Raw genomic sequence first — 25,224 nt, 5'->3', positions numbered from 1 at the left:
ATGATGGGAACTCACCAGAGGCAAATATCCTATTAAATAACCTTATTAGAATAGGTATTATGATGTCAATACTATATAAAAAGAATTCAGGTATAATCTCATCTGGTCCAGGTTTTTTCCATTGTTTCAAGTGTCTAATAGCAAGATGAACTTCATCCTCTGTTATAGTAGAATTAAAGATATGATGTTCCATTTCAGAATCTGGTTCTTCAACAGTTATATCTATTGAAATGGGTTCAACATTATTTTCATCAGCAAAACAAGGATTTAAAAGACCCTCAAATAATGTAGCCATTGTATAGTACTTATATCATTTGTCACTTGACTTTTATGATTTGTTAAGCGTTTTAATTTCGACCAAAAAGATTTTGAATTATTAACACTGTTTGACAATTCACTGAGCTCGTTTCTTAAAAAACTGTTTACTTTTTGATTCCAATAATGTTTTAAAATCTCTTTTGCTTTGCATGTACATTTTCAGGTTCTCTTCAGATCTGTGTTGACGATAGGTTCTCAAATGTTTATATTTCTGTCTTTTCAATATTAAGCAATCATTATCAAACCATCTCTGGCTATGCGGTTTAAAATTATTTTTCTTCGGTCGTTTAAATTCAGCTCCTATTTCGTAAAATATGCTAATTAAATTTGAAACACATTCATTTATGCCTACATTCATATTATCAATTTTATAAATAATATCAAATACGGTTTTGTTTGTGAAATATTTCTCAACCTTATCTTGAAACAAACTCTTAGTTTTGTTGTTTAACACATACACTGATTCAACACATTGAGAATCTTCTTGCCTTTCAACCGTTTCAACACTAATGTTAAAAGATGCACGAATGGGAAAGTGTGACGATTCCGTTCTTTCTTCTACGTTGAAATTCTGAATCAAATGTACTATATCTTTAGAAACCAAACAATAATCAATAACACTACTACCTTGTGTTGATGAAAAAGTAAAATGACCGATATTTTTGTCATTTCCGATTCTACCATTCATTATATATAACGAATATATCTTGCATAAATCAATTAAATGTCTGCCTTGTGTGTTTATCATTTTATCGCAAGAAGATCTGGCATCAAGAACAGGGCAATCAAAAATGTCGTTATATTGCTCCAATGACGGTATACAATAATCTGTTGCAACCAAATCATTTAACTCACCCGATCGTGCATTTAGGTCGCCCATTAAAACTACATTTGTTAAATTGTATTCAGTGTATATTCTAGTCAGATAATCATCTAACAAGAAGATGCCTTTATATATCTTATCAGAGTAGAACGGTGATTCAAGTGGCGGTAGGTACATAAACATCATAAATAAATTTTCACTTGTATTTGTACATGACTTGTCAATATTTAATATTATACCAATAGTGCATGTTTCATCAATTCGCTTTATATATTTAGCCATTTCATTACTGCATTACATGGACATGTCCCCATTGCTCTGCCATGTTTCGCTTTTTTCACCGCTGGTAAAAAATATTCTGTATGAGATTCAAAGAGGTATTTTGTCTCTTCATTGCTTCTTCCCCAAGTTTCGGCCAAGCCTATAATGTCATAACCTTTTTAATAATCAAAAAAGTCTTTTTCATCACTTCTTCTTAGAACGCCTTCAATATTCCAAATCCAATATTTAAATGTTCCAATTTAGGGCCTTGACCAGATTGCTACTTATTTTGAGTTTTGTTATTATAACTTGGTTGGCCACCAAACGACTCAGTCATTGGACTGATTTTCATTTGGGATGCATCATCGAATTCCGCAAAGTGCACTTTTCTTTTTGCATTCACCAATTGCCTCGTATGGTCTTGCTTATCATTGTGAGGTCTAATATGAAGTTTCCCCTTGATATAATATCCTGCTTTTCCTTGAGATTTTAAAGTGCTTAATTCTGATCTTTGCTTTGTTGTGAGTTCATCCGAAATGCGAATTCTCTAAGCGCGTAATGAATCTCTGCCTTTAAAAAATCTATGTTTGGTATTTTCTAAAGAAAATTTGGCAATTACAATTCGTTGACCGTTTGCATCTGGAGTGCCAACTCTATAGGCATCTTGTATCAATCCATCGCACCATGATTCGCTAGGATATGCAACACAACATACTTCTTTCAAGGTTTACTTTTTGAGCATACTTTCATTTTCGCCAGCATCTTGTATAGAAAATACTTCAAAGATCTAATTCTTGAAAATTACATGGGCTATATCTTAGATATTTAGCATGAAACATTGTTTAGTAGACCGCTACGAAATTGGTTAAATTATAGCCCTTTTGCATATATAAGTAGAAACATCAAAAATACTTCTTTTCTAAAACCTCTACGACTAAAGCTAAAATATTTGGCATGAAACATTGTCTAGTGGAACTTTATCAAATTTGCTTAAATAATAACCCTGGTGGAAATTTGTTCCATCCCCTGGGTCGGGGTAATGAATTTTCCCTGTAGGTTCATACAGTAACAGCTTAAAAAATCTTCTGCAGATCCCTAAATCATTAAGACTTTGGCATGAAACATTGTCAAGAGGACGTTTACCACGATTGTTCAAATTATAAACCCTTGGGTCTAAATTGACCGTACCTCAGGGGTCAAAAATTTCCTAATTTGTATTTAGTTAAAAGGAAAGAAATTATTTCCCATGAATATTAAATCTAATATATATTTAGCGTGAAACATTGTATGGTGGACCTCAACCAAGTTTGTACGAATAATAGCTCTGGATTATTAATTGGCCGACAAAAGTTGCCCATTGATTTCTCTCATTTGTAGATAGTTAAAAATAACACCCTATGGCCTTGTTTGTTTCTAAACCAACATTTATGAAATTTAGACAAGACGCAAAATAGAACTTTGATATATGTTGACCTAGATTTTGACCCTATAATCTACCTTTAGTAATCAGAGTAAATTCAGACTATATGCACAGTTTCAGATGCAGAATATAGCGTTGACCTAAGTCTTAACCCAGTGACCTACTTTTTGAATTGAGAGCTACATCATTGAAATTTGACTACTGTCACAGATTCAGGTGCAGATTTGAACTTTGATATCAGTTGACCTAGAATTAATTTGACACAGCGACCTATTTTTTTGTAGTAAGAGCTTTTTGTATGAGATTTCTACTTCATTCACATGAAGCAGCTTTTTGAACTTCAATGTCAGTTGACTTAGATTTCGACATAAATGCCTGTCGCTCATCCGTAGTTATTAATATATTATCAATCCTCTGTTATTTTGGGTCTTTATATTCTGATTAGCGATGCACGGCCATCATGGCCCTTTTGTATTATATATTATAATAAACGTCCTTTTATCTCTATTCGAGTAAAGGAAGTAAGTTTTGATTGGAGAATCATACAGACAATTAGAGGCACATGAAGGCACATGAATGAAGCTTTAAGAGTGGCACTTCTGTCATAGAGGTGACTATCATTTACATGTATGTAAATCAATGATTTATATTATAATACGTAATTATAGATATATAGAAGTTGAGATAACGTAAATTTTCTTTTGATTATTATATCTATGATATAATACCTTTATTGGATTGATATTTTTCATACAATTCCAATTAAAAGAACATAAACAATTTCTGACAATATCAAAATTATGCGGTCGGGTTTTGACAATCTGTTTGAAATGTTGTTTATCTTATTCTTGTTGAATTGACCGTTAGTACCTTGAGGCTAAAACGTGTAAATTAGACATAATCTACACGCATCTATCTGTTTTATCTCGCAACTGCTGTTGACACTTTGGATAGTACTATCATTAACTACATAGAAAACATCTCTGTTTAGTTTTCTTAGATAGTTAAGGAATGTTTCATACTTCTTTTACTTTTCCGAATTAAGTCTCAGTCTGCAGGTGGCATCTGAAAATACCCATGCGACCAGTGCAGACCAGGATCAGATAATTCACTGCGTTCTTTTCATCATTTATTTAACGATAGGTAAGAAGTCTAAAATGCGACACAAAATCTGATAACTTCCTTTGAAAAGACCTGCAAACATATACGACAACGAATAATTAACTCATCATTATTTACGTGTGATGAGTATTTTGCTATGGATATGTACTTCAACTAATTTCTCATACTATAAGTAGTGAAAATATAAATGCATTCATTTGTATAAGATGTGTCATTACTTTAAAATATTCATCATAATGACCTGCATGATTTTAACTTATACTGATAATAACTTACATGTTTGACAATACAAATCCAGTTTGCTGCACAGACCCAATAATCGTTTTTACGTTTTTATACCTAAAGACGGTGGTATGTGAAATTAAGAGAAAGCTCTTAATCCAAAAGAAAGGGTCGTATATTTCTTTCCAAAAGACAAACAACTTATTATGCGTGATTGAGAATTAAACCACAAATGACACATAACAAGTTGTCAAGATTGACTTGAAATAGTTTCAAGTGAGTAACTGTCTGTAGCAGAATGTTACTTATTTCGAGTTATACACATTTCGAGTTATACATACTATTTCAATATTTATCTGCAGACTAAGTGCAAAATAAAAAGGGGCGACCGAAATGGTGTTGTGGTGCCTTGTGTTTCTATAACAAAAGAAATAGTGAGCTAATCGTTCAACTGTAACATCAAAAAATATATATGGCAAGCACATTTAATGTTTGTTATCACAACAGGCGGAAGTCAAAATCATTTTTTCAATTTCATTCAATCATAAAATTTAACTCCTATCTCGTCTTTTGAAAGATTCATTTATGTAGTTCTAGAAAGGAAACAAAACTCTGATGCAAGAATTATTGAACGACGTAATCACAAAAATCTTAAACAATACTTAATGTTCTTTCATATTGTAATGCTGTTTAAATTAAAAACAAAACAAAAATACATCTAACAAACTCCCAAGACGAACGAAATAATCTTTGTTTTCATGCTAATTATAGCTGGCAATGATTTTTTAAATAAGGAATTCTGGGATGATAACTAAAATGTGAAACTTGCATGATATTTGATTATATAACACAAACTTAGGAAATAGCCTTTTGTTAAAATAAGTTTGATAAGGTGTGATTAACTAATTAGTGAGTTCATAAAAACACCGCAGAAAACACGTAGTACAGTCGACTCCACTTATAACGAACTCGCTTATAACGAATTATAGTTAATAGCGAACTAAATCTGACATCCCCGTACGATTCCTTCTTTATTTTATATTAAATCACACCGCTTAATACGTACTCGCTTATAACGAATTTTCGTCTATAACGAACCATTTTTTCTAGCCCCAAATGACGGAAAACATGTAAATTTCCTCGGTTATAACAAACTGTTATAATTGAAATATCGGGATGCGCTCGATAAGGATCAATACATGAATAACACTATCCGATAATTATACAATCGAATGATTGCACAGGTTAGTTATGGCTTCAGGGAATAAAGATTTTGATAAAATGTTATCACAACATAATTTCCTATTTGTTAGGGAAAATTTGTATTACGCACCCTCAGTTGATTGCTGTAAATACCCGATAATTACCAAAATAATCGATTGTTTTTGTTTACAATAACGATAAAAAACAAATAGGAAAAGAATACAAATGGTAAGTACTTTATAGACAAGTTCTACATGAATGAATACATGTACCATGTACATAATATATTGTTCAATTAAATACCCCGCATTAAATAACCATTAAATAACCGCTGCAGAAATACCGGTTACACTGGTAACCAGTGAAAAGTATAGCTTTTTAAGGCAAATTTCCCAATCCAAACAAGTCAGCAAGTTATTGCTACTTCGCTTTTAGCAAACTTCGGATATAACGAACGATATCTTATTGTCCTATTGAGTTCGTTATAACCGGAGTCGACTGCATTTCTGAATCTATACGTTATTGATGAGTGTGTGAATAGTGTCTTCAGTGTTTTTGCTTTTTGTCATTTATTGACAGCTCGTGCTGTTTACTTGCATATGCCCTGCTAGATTTCATATTATTACTATTTATGTAAAGGAAACTTATGGCAATAAATGTAAAACCACGTGCTTAACAATTTAAATTTAAAATGTTATGTAAGAAGTAGAACGCTATGATATATGAACATTTTTAAACTTTGTTTGTCATGGTGTATAATGATCGGTGTTATTATTATTATATAAAATATTATGATTATTAAATGAGAGAGCATTGTCGAATACGGAAAAAGAGAATATACGTTTATATATGGAACTTCCGCTGAGGGGTATGTATTTATAAAATGGATACGTTTGCATTATGACATCTGATTATAGTCATGCATGTTTATAATTCTTGTATTATACGCGTTTGTTTATGCATGTGACGGGTCTATTCTTTGCACTTTTTAGCCTATGAGAACTAAATAGTTTTGATTTTCATAACTCTTATTTTTATCGGGCCCATGTAGATGTGCATCTATATCAAGCAAATAAATCTTCTCAAAAGAATCTACTGCTTTATTGTGGTTAAAATATTATCTTATTTAAAGAAATTCGCGTCATGATTTTTGTAAAACATTGCTTCTTTCTGTGACCAAATTATTCATCAGATTTCGTTTGGAAGACAAGCCTTTTACGTCTCTTTCATTTTTACTTTTATTCACTGCTTGTTCCGCAGTTTCCTTTTTCTGTATGCCCTTTTGTTCTTTCTAATGGTGTATGTACATTAAAATGTCTGTATCCTAGTAATAAACGTCTTCTCTTTACAATTCAATTCTATTGTACATTCAATTCCATCTGCTTCAGCGAATATCGGATACAAGACATTGTCATTTGTCTCCTCTTTAGATATTTTAACACTGCACTTCCTTGTTGACCTTAGCGTTCATATTTGACAAAATATCAAGTCATGTGAAATGTTTATTTAGGCTCTACCAAAATGTTACGAGCGTGAACAAATAAGCAGAACGCCGAACACGGGGCATATATCATATCAAATTGTTTATGATATATTAAATAATAAAGAAAGTGTTGAAAATTGGATTGGGGTTATAAAATATTTGAAATTGATGTATAATATGTACGACAGTGGCAGACAATTCACAACTATAGTTCACTGATTTCTTCACTATATTTAGATTTTCCCAAAAATATCAGTACAACATATTTTTTCGCAATGTTCTATTTCGAGTGTTTAATTGTTTTTCACTATCAAAATAATAAGTTAGTCTTCTAAAACAATAAAGTGTTGTAGGTTACAGACATGGTGGTGCAACAATTCAACAATTAACAATAATTTGGCTTTATTGAGAGATATTTATTGCGTCTAGAGAAGTACTTAAATTCTACATAAAGGGAGGTTCATCGAGTAAACGTAAAACAAATAAAAAATAAAACAGTTGGAAGTCGAGATTGGGTTAGTTGGTATGCATGTTCATGAAAAATCATTGACGTTATGTAAGACTATAATTGCTGAAAAAAATTAAGTGTGTGTTAATTTACTGGGAAAAAAATTGTTGACGCCAATGTTTTAAGTAAGAATTATTTTATTCGTGAAACGTAAATTGTGTTGAACTTTAGCTTAACCGTTTTAGATATTACTTTTACATTCACGAATGGAGTATAAATGATGACAAGTACCATGAATAAAACAAAATAGAGAAAAACAAAATCCCTAAAGAAAGCTCAACACACATGTGCAGAAAAAGAACCTAGGACATCGTCATGGTGTTGTAGTTAATTGTATTACTCAGCTGTCAAATTAGAACAAATACAGACACATTTAATGTTTGATCTCAATTTTGCTAAATTATAAAATATTATTCCTGTTTCGTCTTTTGAAAGAGTTCATGTAAATGCAGTGGCGTAGCTGCCTATACGCCAAATACGCACGTGCGTACAATTCATTTTGGGAGATGAAATATTAGAAAAATTCAATGCATAAAATGGCTTATTGTACGAGTATTTGATTTTAACAGGGCCAAGACACTGATTATAATGTACTAGGTTCTATTTTTACATATAGAATTATTCATTTGGTTTTTATGTGGATAAAGGTACCTCTGTTTCGTTTTTAAAGTGATCAACTTTTGCATTAAACTCACAAGTAGCTTGAATACGAGCTCTTTCCGTAAAATATTACGAAATAATACATATGATTTTTAAAAAGTTGCAATTCTTTTTAATTTAATGAATAAAACAAATAATGCAGACTTTTTGATAATATCGAAATGTAACAGATATCACAAAAAAAAATGTAAGACAATATGTCGAAGCGAAATTTCTTAAATTTTAGGTAATATAAATGTGACTTAAGTGACTTAAGTTTTATTTTGAGCGGAATAGGGCACGTACTTACTATTAAAACAAATTGATTTGACTGAATTTAAATGTGATTGATATAACAAAATATGTGTGCAAGTTGGACAGTTATATGGTTTAGAGACGTACGTACAAGTTCGATGTGTCGCATCAAGTGAGCGTCTGAAAATCAGTCTGTTGCAAATTGTTTCATCAATGAATTTTGAAAGAATAAGTAATATCAAATATTTTCTTGCAAACACCATTGAAGTGAAATGACTCATTTATTAAGAATTTGAAAAAAAACACCGAAAATACCGGAGTAAAAATTGTAATACAAAAAAAATTACGTTGCTAGACCGTTTACCAAATATTAACTTGTGTGATTTCTTTCCAAAAATATCTGCCAATTTTATCGTGGATGGAACATGATCATATCCTCCCCTTTGGCTGAATATGAAACGCATTTCATAGAGCTTGATTAAATAAATAAAGTATTAAAATTTATTCAATTATGAGCAATTGACACGGTGCTGGTGTCAAAGGCAATGCGAAAGAGCCCTCGCAAATGTGATGGAGCCAACACAACCATTCAAGAAGTGTCGAAATTGTGGAATTATGCCGATTAATATTAATGGATGTACTATTTAAAACAGAATCTCCAAATGCATTGAGATACTAGCAAGGTTCTTCAGTATTCAATGGAAGTGTATACCTATAAAATGTGCTATTTTCAAAAACTTCTTCATGACTAATTAGATGACTTTCAATATCAAATTTCAATGTTATTTTGAATCATTTCCTAGATGTAGAATGTTTTTCAAAAAGAGTGTCTTATCTAGATTATTTGATTTGGTTTTTGCTCATTGGGTACGTATTCTTACTATTCTTTCGTTTTGATTTGAACATCAAACTATTAAATCGAGTAGCATTGCTTGGGCGGAATTCCTAGTAATAGAAAAACCCAAAACAATGAGAATGATGTTCTACTTGGCAAAACATTCTCTGACTTTTGAAAAACAAGTTTCCAAATCGGATTATTTACTTTGTTTTTGTCGAGAGCTCCACAACGGAAGTATCGAGGACTTTCATTTAAATAAGATAGAACCACCGTTAAGTATCTCCCTGGGTGTAATACGTCTTTAATAAAATTGCTTTTTTTAGGATTTAAACCACATTTATGTGATATTAAATGCATGTGAAATTGTATAATCATATCATCCTTAAATTACTAAATCCGTATAGCTTTCGGGGGCTTCGCCCCCTAAACCCCCACCTTGACCTCCTGCGTGTACATTTGTGCGTATATTTAAAATTGCTCTAGCTACGCCCCTGACATGTCCATGTACTTCTAGAAAACTCTGACGAAAGCATTATTGAACGGCGTGTTTACAAAATTCTTGAGCGATAATAACTGTTTATGTTGTTATTTTTGTTATATATATAAGAACAAAATTCATAATTTTAACAAACTCCAAAAGTTATTGAACAAAACAATCTTTGTATCCATGCTAATTATAGCTGGCAATGATTTTTAAATTGGACAACTCTGGGATGACAATTATATTCGTAAAATGTTTACTACGGTGAAAACTTGCATGATTTGATTATATAGCACAAAACATGGGAAATTGCACTTGTTAAACGTGTGCTTAACCGAGTAAGGTGAATTTAAAAAAACACTGATATACGTATAATGTAGTATTTCTGAATCTAAAAGTTACTGATGAGAGTGTGAATAGTGTCTTTCTTGTTTTTGCTTTTAGTCATTGAATACTGTTGTTTTGTGCTGTTATCTTGCACTGTTAGATTATATGTTATATACTATTTATGAAAGAAAAACAGTGACAATAAATGCAAAGTCACGTGTATAGCAATTTAAATCTAAAATGTTATGTGAGAAGTAGATCGTCATGGAAATGTGAAGACTTTTTAACCTTTCTAACGTTTATTCATACAGAATATCAAGCTAAGCTGACTAATATTTACATGTTCGTTTGTTTCAACATATTTATTCTACATAACATTTAACACGTAAACAATATTTACAATATACATTTTGGGATTGGGCAGAAAGCTGCTTGTACATTGACTAGTACATTTCAGTTCATAAAATCGTGTTTCTTTTATTTGTATCTTGAATTGAAATTCAACTCAGTGGTAAAATTCTTTTGCATGTCATGACAAAAGAAATGGAAAAAAATCCGTTACCCATAGACAATGAAATTATTCTCGTATCGGATATAGCTTGAATGAGTGTTTATGTATGGTTTCTGTTCCTTAAGTTAAATATGAAGTGATACCTTAAATATTTTCTTTTAACGGTGCACGTGTATTTCGTGGGTTAGTGGGGTATATATATAGTGTTTTCGCGTTTTTTTTTCACTGGACGCTTGTATTTGGTGGTACTTAAATAACCTGTTTAAATACGCCCCACCCGACCCCATGCTTTCTTACAACAAACGTTTTTGAAATGTATTTTAATACACATTCTTGCTGAATATTCAGGCTTTTTTCATTATTCTTCACATGACACACAAAAAATCTTTACTTGAAATATAACTTATTAAAGTTGCATAATTTAATGAATTGTCTTTGTTTTAATGAACATAACTTGTTATTTGATATTTTACAGATTACACAATAATTCTGTTTGTAATATTTTGTAACCACGTATTCAGATCTGTTTTAGTTTCGTTTCAGAGTTTCGGATACAGCAACAATGCTATACATCTGATGAATCCCAAATACAAGAACCTAACAGATACAGATAAATACCGATTGATTCTATTGATTTGTAATATGTACTACCAAATATTAAGCGTTATTCCTATGTATTTGTTGTTGTTTCTTGCTAAAGTAGATAAGAGAATAATTTATTTACTCTCGACATAAGAGAGAGTAATAGAATTTTCATGTACAGATAACAAAGACTATAAGTGTACAGTATCTGATTCACAGTTGACATGGTGTGGATTACTTTTTGAGAGATCAGAATTCGGAATTCATATTTAAAACAGAAATTTTATCATGAAGGAAATCGTACCAGCTGTCTTTGAATAAGAAAATGTTCAGTAATTATTAAAGTAAAATTCAAAAATTTTATCATTGTGCGTTGTTGTTGTTGTTTTTTATATTATTTATTTATTTAAATTAAGACATCAGTGAACTGTAACTATCTTTAAAATAAATTATAATTACTAACACGGCTGAGGACGCAAATTACGTCTTTAATATTGAAATTCAGGGAATTAAGCTGTGTCGTATATTGACAAACGAATGCTTTGTGACATCTGCTTTAAGTCATACAAGTTTAAAACGCTTGTATTTCTTTTATGAATGTGACCGGTCTAATCTTTGCACTTAAATCATAGCCTTTGAGGACTTAATAGTTTTGATTTTCATATTCTGTCTTTCATCGGGGCCCATGTAAATACATATATATCCTGCCAAAATAATTTACTGCTTTATTGTGGTTAAAAGATTATCTTTATAGAAATTCACGCCATCTTTTTTAAAGAATTGCTTTTATCTGTGACCAAATATTTTATCAAATGTTCTCTTGGAAGGAAATCCCTTTACGTCTCTTTCATTTTTTACTTTTATTCACTGCTTGTTCCGCTGTTTCCTTTTTCTTTATGTCGTTTGTTCTTTCTAATGTTGTCTGTACATTAAAATGTCTGTATCAAAGAAATAAACGTCTTTTCCATACGAATCAATTTTATTGTGCATTCAATTCTATCCGATACAGCAAATATGGGATACAAAACACTGTAATGTGTCTCCTCTTTAGATATTTTAACACTGCACTTCCTTGTTGACATTAGTGCTCATATTTTTATAAGATATTACGAGTGTAAACAAAGTGGAAAAGCGCGAGGCAATTCTACAACAAACAATAATTTGACCTTATTGCGAGATATTTATTGTGTCTGGAGAAGTATCCTGGAAACGGAAAAACACATCGGGTAAATATATAACAAATAATCAAAAAGACTTAGTTTAAAATCGTAGATAAAGTTTGATTATTCATGGGCTTTAGAAAGCAATGAAATTGCAATGTCACTAAATGCTCTCTAGATAGCACCGGCTGAAGTGGCGTTTTATTCTCTATACGAAAAGTTTTGATCGACAAGACTAGAAATAGAAATAAGAACACTGATCAGTTCAGGTTGAAATCTCCTTTATCAATTTTATGTATACATCGAGAACTTAGCCTAGTAACGAGTTAAATTGTAAAAAAAAATAAAAGAGGTTAACCTGATACTGCACTAAAATGACGACAGGTAATTGTAAAATGTTTGCTAAACATTGCTTTGTTATAAAATTTTAAGTTATAGATCATATAACCTTTAAATAATGTTTCATATAAATTGTATTTGTTTTTATGTGGCATTACAGCCATTATATATAAATATTGTCTGAAATTGAATAGTTCTCGCAAGGTTTTTCTCGTTAGTTTAATCACGTAATTGTAAGTTCGAGTATCCCAGAAACCTCTTTCAGAAGTTTATTTAATTATTTCTGTCTTTTTTCAAGTGATATGCAGTATGAGGAAATATATTATATATTTGATTTCTGGTGTAAAATTTCATAATTCTTATTTGTTAATTGCAATAGTTTTGTAAAATCGTACAATGAGTGATAACCAATGGATGCATAAAATAGTGGTTAAGTTCGCAAAAATACAGATAAACAAAATATAAAAGATAATATAAAAGATAATATCTAATCAAGATTTGATGAACCTACAAACTTAACTTGGAAACTGACAGTGTAACATCTTTTTGCTGCATCTTTTATTGCAACAACGAACAATGCTAAGAAGCATGATTTTTTTAAACCTCACACATGATTGTAGAAAAAATGAGACAAGATATTAAATCTATATGAGACCGGATTATTTTCAGTGTTAAAATTTTAATATATGGACTAGTCCCTTTTGTATGTTTTGCGTATATTTCAGCAAATTACAACATGATCATGGTCATGTTTTTGTAAATTATACACTGAGTGTTATTGTAAATGAATTGATATCGAACTTTTTCAATGTCTGAAAAATAGGACGTACATGAGAAAAAAATCCTACGAATTTTGTTTGACCCAATAATATGTCATATACAAAGCCAATAGTGCAATAAAGTGCGAAAGAGGAAAATTATTACCTCAAACTGTCATTTTATTCTAATCAAAATCGTTATTCAGGCGAGTACGCGACATTTCACATCTGCTTGAGACATTATACAGCCAGTAAATGTTATATTAATCTGGTATAACAATATGTTTTGACAGTTCTAAACCAATATTGATTTCCATAATAACATGATGTGATCTTGTACTCACATAGAAATTACAAAACTGTATCTCATAATTATTGGAAAGCTCATTAAAATAATTAGTCAAGCACACGTCGGAATACAAACTTAACAGATATTCTGTTTTAATTTATACTTATTAATGTTTTATGAGTATATCACAATGTCATGTACAAATACTAGCCGACAGGAAGAGCAGACCTATTATATTAAATGCACCCTCGGTGACCCATGCGTACTCGCTACATTGTGATGAATGCAGTTCAGCAAAATCAGTACCCGTGGGTTCTGATGATGATTAAATAAGTATGATCCAGAATGACAGTGCTGACGTCATGCCTTGTATTAAACTATATTTTATCATTGCAGTATCATCATACATGATGAACTCGAACTGACCCTATGTATAATGCTTGTTTGCGCATGTTCCGTATTTCTAGTAAATATCTAAGATCACATGTTTAGATTTTGCAGAATAAATTTATATCTTGTGCTGAACACTAGTCGTGTTTTATTTTACTTTATTGTATCAACGTACTTGATTTAATATTGTTCATTAACAAACGAACATTACAACAATCATAGCCGTTTAGTATAATGTAATCAAATTTCCTCAAATGTATTAAAATATTACGCATATTGAAAAGGCAAAGTATTCCTTCATTTAATCAGAAACAATATCACTATATTTCACAAAAAGAAATGTTTTATATACAGCAGAGCTTTTTTAAACATGGTTGATATTTTCATAACTTCAAAAGAAAGATCTTTGTTTGGTATTCACTGTTGTGTCTTTTCCTATTTTCTTACAAGTGTAACTTTATTAACTTTTAGAAACGAACGTCTTCTTGAACAATTTGAATATTTCAAATGTTTGCTATCTTTGTCCTAAAGCAAAACAACTCTTGAAAAGCATTTCACACCGTGCTCCAAAAGAGCATTGTTACATGATATTTTAATGACAAAAAATAGGTGAAATTTGAAGGCTCCGATTGATTGGGCCTTTTCGTGCAGCAAGGTTGAAAAGCAACGCTCCTTTGTGCTGGTTAAAGCAGTTTTTGTTCTTCAGTACTTATAGAATAGAATCAATAATCCTAGCTAGCCACACAAAATATAAGAGTTACGCAAATGCACTTTTTAACAATTTGTGATTCGGCAGCAAGTACTTTCTTGCTAACAGCTGAAAACGACATCAGCAAATCAAATCCAATATGTGTGACACATTTGACAAAGAAAGCTATACTTTTATGAGACCTAGTCAGATGATAAATGTTCGCTATTTCATACTCTTATATTTCAGACAGAACTATAGAAAACACCAATTTCATTCAGGTCCAATTTGTCTTAAAATATATATGAAATACGTGTGAGAACAAATCATTCATATTTACTTGTTACCATATATACGTACTTATCATGCCTTCAAACGTCCGTGATACACGTTTGTACCAAATTTCCTTTTTATTTCATCAAATAAGAAGTAAACGAATTAAGTGTGCAACTGTTTTATTTTTGCAAGTTTTCAGCTTAAATGTTCTGGTTTATATTATGTTTGCACGTGAATGAATGCATGAGCGACTATTGTGTTGGAAAACCAGACTTCACAAACCTCCAAAATTGCTTGTCTTATAAAGCGACAATTGTGTCTTGCAAATGCATCGTAAGATTTTATGTTATTTACTATTTATAAACGAAAAACAGTAACAATAAATGTAAAGCCACGTGTATAGCGATTTAAATCTAAAAAATGTTATGTGAGCAGTAGAACGTCATGGAAATGTGAACAGTTTTAAGCTTTGTTTTTCATGGTGTATAATAATCAATCATATTGCAAATGCAAAGTTTGTGTCGTTTATTTACGTTGGCTGGTACATACGGAATATATAGCTAAGCTGACTAACATTTACATGTTCATTGGTTAAAACATATTTATTCTGCATATCATTTAACATGTGAACAATATTTACAATATACATTTTGTGATTGGGCAGAAAGCTGCATGTTCATTGACTGGTACATTTCTGTGCATAAAATACACGTTTCGTTCTTTTGTATCTTCAATTAAAATTCAACCCACTGGCGAAATTCTTTCGATGTCATGACAAAAGTAATGAAAAATAATCCGTTAACCATAGACACAGAATTTAAATATAGAGATAATAAATACTTTAAGTGTACAATTAATTTAATTTCATTTAAATTAAGACATCAGTGAACTGTAACTGTCTTTAAGATTAAAACGGCTAAGGACAAAAAATTACGTCTTTAATATGGAAATTCAGGAAATTCAGCTGTGTCGTATATTGACAAACAAATGCTTTGTGACATCTGCTTCAAGTCATACACGTTTATTGCGCTTGCATTATGCACTTCCTTTATGCATGTGACGCCTTAAATTTTAGCCTTTGAGGACTTAATAGTTTTGATTTTCATATATCTGTCTTTTTCACCGGGGCCCATGTAGATTTACATCTATATCCTGCCAAAATAATTTACTGCTTTATTGTGGTTAAAAGATTATCTTTATGGAAATTCGCACCATATTTTTTAAAAAATTGCTTTTATCTTTGACCAAATTTGTTATCAAATTTTCTCTTGGAAGGAAATCCCTTTACGTCTATTTCATTTCTTACTTTTATTCACTGCTTGTTCCGCTGTTTCCTTTTTCTGTATGTCTTTTGTTCTTTCTAATGTTGTCTGTACATTAAAATGTCTGTATCCAAGAAATAAACGTCTTTTCCATACGAATCAATTCAATTGTGCAATCAATTATATCCAATACAGCGGATATGGGATACAATACACTGTCATTTGTCTCCTATTTAGATATTTTAACATTTTAACACTGCACTTACTTGTTGACCGAAGTGCTCATATTTTTATAAGATATTAAGCCATGAGAAAAGTTGTATCAGGTTCGGCCAAAGATATACGAGTGTAAGCATAGTGGAAGAGCGCGAGACAATTCTACAACAATCAATAATTTGACCTTATTGCAAGATATTTATTGCATCTGGAGAGAAGTATTTAAATCGTGGGAACGGAAAATACATCGGGTAAACATATAACAAATAAACAAAAATACTTTAAAATCGCAAATCAAGTTTGAATATCCATGTTCTTGAGAAAGCAATGAAATTGTATTATCGCTAAATGCTCTCTGGGTAGCACCGGATGAAGCGACGTTTTATTCTCTACACGATAAGCTTTGATCGACAATACTAGAAATAAAAATAAGAACACTGATCAGTTCAGGTTGTAATCTTCTTTATTAATTTTATGTATACATCGACAACTTAGTCTAGAAACGAGTTAAATTGTATTTAATTTAAAAGGAGTTAACCTAATACTGCACTATAGTGACGACATGTAATTGTAAAATGTATGCTTAACATTGCTTTGTAATAAAATTTTAAGTTATAGATCATATGACCTTTAAATAATGTTTCATATAAATTATATTTGTTTTAATGTGGGATTACAGCATTACAGCCATTATATATAAATATTGTCTGAAACTGAATAGTTTTCAAGAGATTTCTCGTGAGTTTAATCACATATTTTCGAGGATCTGAGAAACCTTTTTCAAATATTTATTTAATTATTTCTGTCTTTCTTCAAGTAGTATACAGTAAGAGTAGATATATTATATATTTGATTTATTGTGTAAAATTTCATAATTTTAATATGTTAATTACAATAGTTGTGTAAAATCGTACAACGAGTGATTTCTGTGCATAAAATAGTGTTCAAGTTCGCAAACATACAGATAAACAAATATAAAAGATAAATTGATAAAATTTGAAACTGACAGTGTACCACCTCCTGGAAGCCCCTTTTATAGCATCAACGATAAATGCCAAGAACAATGATTACAAAAACAGATTTTTTAACCTCAAACAAGGTTGTAACAATATTAAACGAGACAATATGTTTAATTTTTATATGACCAGATTATTTTCAGTGTAAAACTTTTAATATATGGACTGGTACCTTTTTGGATGTTTTGCGCATATTTCAGCAACTTACAACATAATCAGAGTCAAAACTAACGTGTTATATTGACTGGTATAGATCTTTATGGCTCAGGATGATAGTAATCAAAACTGTATCTCATAACGTATGAGGAAGTGTGGTGTTGAGTCTAGAACCGGACTACAAATATTTCAAATGCTACCGAAAGTGATACTCACCTTCAGCATCTCTATTCCGTACTGCTGCGACCACAAAAAAGTACAATTTAACACCAACAATTCTTATGACATAGGAGAAAATAAAAGTCAACAAACAAACTTCCATGCTTTTGTATTATTTTATATAGCTAAAAGGTATATGAAATGTAAAGTAGGTAAAAGATAACCTAATCAATATGCTTTACATTTTCTGACATTTTAAAAAAATATAAATAATTGACATTTGACATTGTTATATGTATGTTTTTGAAATTAACATAATAACATTAAATATGTTTGTAAGATCAGCGTGTGAGTGAACACATTTTTTATAATTGTTACTGAAAACTAGAACAAAAACTGGTATATAATATATTATATATCACATTACGAAAAAAATATATATATTGTTATCCTCTATCTCTTATCATTATTAATATCATTATTATCATTATTGTTGTTGCTGCTGTTGTTGTTGTTGTTGTTTTGTGTTTATGTCTATACCTATTTTACTTTTATATGTTTGCTAATGGTTTTGTAAATTATACACACTAAGTATTTTGTAAATAAATTGAATTTGAAATTTTTGGTTTCAATGTCTGATAAATAGGACATACGTAAGAAAGAATCTAGCCCAATATTATGTCATATTCAAAGGCAAAAGTGCAATGAAATGCGAAAAAGGAAAATTATTACCTCAAACTGTCATTTTATTCTGATCAAAAACGTAATTCGTGTGATTACGCGACATTTCACATCTGCTTGAGACATTCTACAGCCAGTAAATGTTAAATGAACTTGGTATAACAATATGTTTTGACAGTTCTCTAAACCAATATTGATTTCCCTTATAACATGATGTGATCTTTTACTCACATGGAAATTATAGAACTGTATCTCAAACTTATTAAAAATAATAAGTCAAGCACAGTTCGGAATACAAACTTATCAGGTATTCTGTTTAAATGTATACTTACCAATGTTTTATGAATATATCACAATATCATGTACAAATACTGGCCGACAGGAAGAGCAGGCCTATACTATATTAATTATATTAAATGCATCCTCGGTGACCCATGCGTACTCGTTACGGACACACTACATTGTGATGAATTCAGTTCAGCGAAATCAGTACCTGTGGGTGCTGCCGATGATTAAATGAGTATGATCCAGAATTACAGTGCTGAAGTCATGCAATGTGGTAGACTATATTTTATCATTGTAGTATCATCATACATGATGAACTTGAACTGACCCTATGCATAATGCTTGTTTGCGTATGCTCTGTATTTCTAGTAAATATCTAAGATCACATTTTAAGGTTTTGCAGAATAAATTCACATCTTGTGCTGCACACTAGTCGTGTTTTATTTTACTTCATTGTATCAACGCACTTGATTAATTATTGTTCATTAATAAACGAATATTACAACAAGCATAGCTGTTAGTATAATGAAATCGAATTTCCTTTAATGTATTTAAATATTACGCATATTGAAAAGGCAAAGTATTCCCTCACTTATCATAATAATTCAAAAAAAGAAATGTTTTATATACAGCAGAGCTTTTTTAATAATGGTTGATATTTTCATAACTTCAAAAGAAAGATTTTTACTTGGTATTCACTGCTGTTTCTTTCCTTATTTTCTTACAAGTGTAATTTTATTTACTTTTAGAAACGAACGTCTTCTTGAACAATTTGAATATTTCAAATTTTTGCTTTCTTTGTCCTTAAACAATACAGCTCTTGAAAAGCATTTCACACCGTGCTCCAAAAGGCCATCGTTATATGATTTTTTTAATGACAAAAATAGGTGAAATGTGAAGGCTCCGATTGATTTTGCCTGTTGGTGCAGCAAAGTTAAACAAGAGCACCGCTAGGCGGAGCATTATATGCCCGAAAGTGTTTTTTTTAGTAAGGATGAAGCATTTGTAAGACATGGAATTCGCTGTTCATCCTATAAAATTTTACAGCTGTAGGTTGATTTATACTTAAGTTATTAATAATGACCTTAACCTTTGACCTTGTGACCCAAAAATCAATAGGGGTCTTCTACCTTATATGGACAATCATCCTAAGAAGTTTGAATATTGTGGGCCAATTGATTGGAACTTTAATTAAGCTCTAGAAACTGTTTTCAGTATTAAGGTAAAAGTGACTTTGACCTTGTGACCCCAAAATCAATAGGGGTCTTCTACCCAATATGGATAATCATCCTATGAAGTTTGAACACTGTGGGCCAAATGGAACTTAAGTTATGCTCCGGAAACTGTTTCCAGTATCAAGGTAATAGTGACCTTGACCTTTGACCTTGTGACCCCAAAATCAATCGGGGTCTTCTACCCAATATGGACAATCATCCTATGAAGTTTGAACATTGTGGGTCAATTGGAACTTAAGTTATGCTCCGGAAAGTGTTTTCAGTTTCAAGGTAATAGTGACCTTGACCTTTGACCTTGTGACCCAAAAATCAATAGGGGTCTTTTACCCAATATGGACAATCATCCTATGAAGTTTGAACATTGTGGGTCAAATGGAACTTAAGTTATGCTCCGGAAACTGTTTTCAGTTTTAAGGTCATAGTGACCTTGACCTTTGACCTTTTGACCCCAAAATCAATAGGGGTCTTCTACCTAATATGGACAATCATCCTATGAAGTTTGAACATTGTGGGTCGAATGGAACTTAAGTTATGCTCCGGAAACTGTTTTCAGTTTTAAGGTCATAGTGACCTTGACCTTTGACCTTGTGACCCCAAAATCAATAGGGGTCTTCTACCTAATATGGACAATCATCCTATGAAGTTTGAACATTGTGGGTCAATTGGAAGTTAAGTTATGCTCCGGAAACTGTTTTCAGTTTTAAGGTCATAGTGACCTTGACCTTTGACCTTTTGACCCCAAAATCAATAGGGGTCTTCTACCCAATATGGGCAATCATCCTATGAAGTTTGAACATTGTGGGCCAAATGGAACTTAAGTTATGCTCCGGAAACCAAATTGCTAACGGACGGACGTACGGACGGACGGACGGACAGACAGACGGACGCCAGGGGGTATAACATAATATGCCCTTTCGGGCATATAAAAAGCAACGCTTTGTGCTGGTTTAAGCAGTTTCAGTACTGATAGGATAGAATCAATAATCCTAGCTAGCCACAAAAATATAAGAGTTACGCAGTTACACTTTTGAACAATTTGTGATTCGACGGCAAGTACTTTCTTGCTAACAGCTGAAAACGATATGAGCAAATCAAATCAAATATGTGTGACACATTTGACAAAGAAATCTATACTTTTATGAGACGTAGTCAGATGATAAATGTTCGCTATTTCTAACTCTTATATTTCGAACAGAACTATAGAAAACATCCATTTCTTTCAGGTCCAATTTGTCTGAAAAATATATATGAAATACGTTTGAGAACAAATCATTCACATTTGTTTGTTACCATGTACACGATGCACGTTTGTACCAAATTTCAGAATAAAAGCAGCTGTGCGAGTAAAAGAAACGTAGTATGCATGATCTGTGTCATAAAACTTTTTCTTGTGGCACATTATACCCAGTTGATGTAATATAACACTAGTCGAAGAATATTTCTATCACAAAAAATCAATTATTCATTATTATAATGGCACGTTGTCTAATTTAAAATTATATGTATATACTTTACACATATCAAGATATGGGAACGCAGATGAAAGTATATTTAGCCCAAATATCAAATGATCGTCTAAAACATTAAGAAGTGACACTCGAAAACCATATCTCTTTTTTGCATTTCTTTAAAATTACAATGTACCCTTTTATTTCATCAAATAAGAAGTAAACGAATAAAGTGTGGAACTATTTTATATATGCTTATTTTTGCAAGTTTTCAGCTTAAATGTTCTGGTTTATATAATGTTTGCACGTGATTGAATGTATGAGCGACTATTGTGTTGGACAAACAGACTTCACAAACCTCCAAAATTGTTTGTCTTATAAATGCACTGTAAGATTTCATTTTACTAGTATTTACTATTTATAAAAGGAAAACAGCAACAATAAATGTAAAGCCACGTGTATAGCAATTAAATCTAAAAAATGTTATGTGACAAGTAGAACGTCATGGAAATGTGAACAGTTTTAAGCTTTGTTTTTCATGGTGTATAATAAACAATCATATTGCAAATGCAAAGTTTGTGTCGGTTATTTGTTAAGCTGACTAATTTACATGTTCATTGGTTTCAACATATTTATACTGCACAACATTTAACACGTGAACAATATTTATGATATACATTTTGTGATTGGGCAGAAAGCTGCATGTTCATTGACAGGTACATTTCTGTGCATAAAAAACATGTTTCGTTCTTTTATAACTTCAACTGAGGTCATACACGTTTATAACGCCTGTATTTCCTTTATGCATGTGACCGGTCTAATCTTTGCACTTATATTTTAGCCATTTAGGACTTAATAGTTTTGATTTTCATATTTCTGACTTTTTTATCGGGGCCGACGTAGATTTACATCGATATCCTGCCAAAATAATTTATTGCTTTATTGTGGTTAAAAGATTATCTTTATACAATTTTCCGTTATATTTTCCCGTTTAATTTTTAATTGCATTTATCTGTGACCAAATTTTTATCAAATTTTCTCTTGGAAGGAAATCCCTTTACGTCTCTTTCATGTTTTACTTTTATTCACTGCTTATTCCGCTGTTTCCTTTTTCTGTATGTCTTTTGTTCTTCGTAATGTTGTCTGTACATTAAAATGTCTGTTTCTAAGAAATAAACGTCTTTTCCATACGAATCAATTCTATTGCTCACTCAATTCTATTCGATACAGCGAATATGGGATACAATACACTGTAATTTGTCTCCTCTTTAGATATTTTAACATTGCACTTCCTTGTTGACCTAAGTGTTCATATTTTCATCAGATAGTAAGCCATGAGAAAATTTATTTCAGGTTCGGCCAAACATTTATGAGTGTAAACAGTGAAAAAGCGCGAGACAATTCTGCATCAAACAATAATTTGAACTTATTGCGAGCTATTTATTGCGTCTGGAGAAGTATCCTTGAAACGGAAAAACACATCGGGTAAACATATAACAAAAGAAAGAAAAATACTTAGTTTAAAATCGCAGATCAAGTTTGATTATTCATGTGCTTTAGAAAGCAATGAAATTGCAATATCAGTAAATGCTCTCCTGATAGCACCAGTTGAAGCGGCGTCTGATAGCACCAGTTGAAGCGGCGTTTTATTCTCTATACGGAAAGTTTTGATTGATAAGACAAGAAATAGAAAATAAGAACACGGATCAGTTCAATTGTAATCTCCTTTATTAATTTTATGTAAACATCGACAACTTTGCCTAGTAATGAGTTAATTTGTAATAAATTTAAAAGAAGTTACCCTGATACTGCACTTCTATGACAACATGTAATTGTAAAAATGTATGCTAAACATTACTTTGTAATAAAATTTTAAGTAATAGATCATATATGACCTTTAAATAATGTTTCATATAAATTGTATTTGCTTTAATGTGGAATAACAGCAATATATATATTGCCCTGAAATTTGGGAATTTAGAATTTTAGGTTTTTTCGTTAGTTTAATCACAATTTTAAAATAAATATCCCAAAAATCCTTTTTTTAAAAAATTTATTTAATTTGTTTCTGTTCTTTTTTCAAGTTATTTTACGTATAAATAATATAACTTTAAAATTTAAAATTTTATGATTTTAAAAATTTAAAAATTTTAATTTGAAAATTAAAAATTTTGTTCTTTTTAAATTTTGGTAAGTGGGGGTGTTCCCGGGTGAGTGTTTATTTGTAAAAAAAAAATTGAAATGTCAAATTTAAATTTTACGGAGGGTACGTAAGAAAAGAATCAAAGGGGCACTTTTTTTTTGTTTAAAATTTTAAAATGTATATACAAAGCCAATAGTGCAATAAAGGGGCGAAAGAGGAAAATTAAAAACCCTTTCAAACTTTTCTTTTTTTATTCAAAATAAAAAATCGGTTATTCAAGACCGGGGTTTTAGGGACATTTTTCACATCGGGCTTGAGACTTTTTAAACAGGGGGGTAAATTTTTTTTAATTTTTTAACTTGGTATAACAATGTTTTTTTGACAGTTCTAAAAACCAAATATTAAAATTTCAATAATAGCATGATTGATCTTGTACTCACATAGAAATTATGGGAATTTGTACCCTAAAAATTTTTATCGGCCCGCCTTAAATTTAAAAATTTTCGGGTGCAACGTCGGAATAAAACCCCTTAACAGGTATCAGTTTTAATTTATACTTATAAATGTTTTATGAATGCATTGTATATCACAATGTCATGTGCAAGTACTAGACGACAGGAAGAGCAGACCTATTATATTTAATGCATCATCGGTGATCCATGCGTAATCGTTACGTGCACACGATATTGTGATGAATGTAGTTCAGCGAAATCAGTGCCCGTGGATTCTAAAGATGATTAAAGTTTGATCCAGTTTCACAGTGCTGACGTCATCCCATGTGGTAAACTAAATTTTACCATAGCCGTTAAGTTTAATTTCATCGTTTTTCTTCTTATGTATTAAGATATTACGTATATTAAAAAGCAATATCACTAAACTGCAAAAAAATAAAAGAAATTATATACAGTAGAGCTTTTTTAAAAACATGACATTTATTCACATTTTCAAAAAAAAATGACCTTTGTTGGGTATTCACCGTTATTTCTTTTCCTGCTTTCTTACAAGTGTAACTATTACTTTTCGAAACGTAAACGTCTTCTTGAACAATTTGAATAATTGACATGTTTGCTATCTTTGTCTTAAAACAAAAAAAAATCTCTTGAAAAGCATTTCACAATGTGCTCCAAAAGAGCATTGTTACATGATATTTTATTGACAAAAAATAGGTGAAATTTGAAGGTTCCGACTGTCTGTTTTTTGAAGCAAAGTTAGAGAAAAGCAACGCTCCTTTGTGCTGGTTAAAGCAGTTTTCCTTCTTCAGTACTTATAGAAATAGAATCAATAATCCTAGCTAGCCACATTCTTAAAATATAAGTTACGCAATGCACTTTTGGACAATTTGTGATTCGGCAGCAAGTACTTTCTTCCTAACAGCTGAAAAAGACATCAGCAAATCAAATCCAATATGCGTGTGACATTTGACAAAGAAAGCAATACTTTTATGAGACTAAGTCAGATGATAAATGTTCGCTATTTCTTACTCTTATACATGTATTTGACACAGAACTATAAAAAAAACACCCAAATTTTTGCAGGTCCATTATGTCTAAAACAATATATATGAAATACGACTGAAAACAATTCATTTATATTCGCTTGATACATGTACAACTAGACCGTATACGTACTTATTATGCCTTCAAACATCCGTGGTTTACGTTTGTACTACATCTCCGAATAAAACCAATTGTGCGAGCATAAGAAACGTAGTATGCATGATTCTGCGCCAT

This window comes from Ruditapes philippinarum, unplaced genomic scaffold (genome assembly GCF_026571515.1).
Source record: "Ruditapes philippinarum isolate M1 unplaced genomic scaffold, ASM2657151v2 ctg835_1_1_1_1, whole genome shotgun sequence".
NCBI lineage: Eukaryota > Metazoa > Mollusca > Bivalvia > Venerida > Veneridae > Ruditapes > Ruditapes philippinarum.
This window is presented reverse-complemented; position numbering follows the sequence as displayed.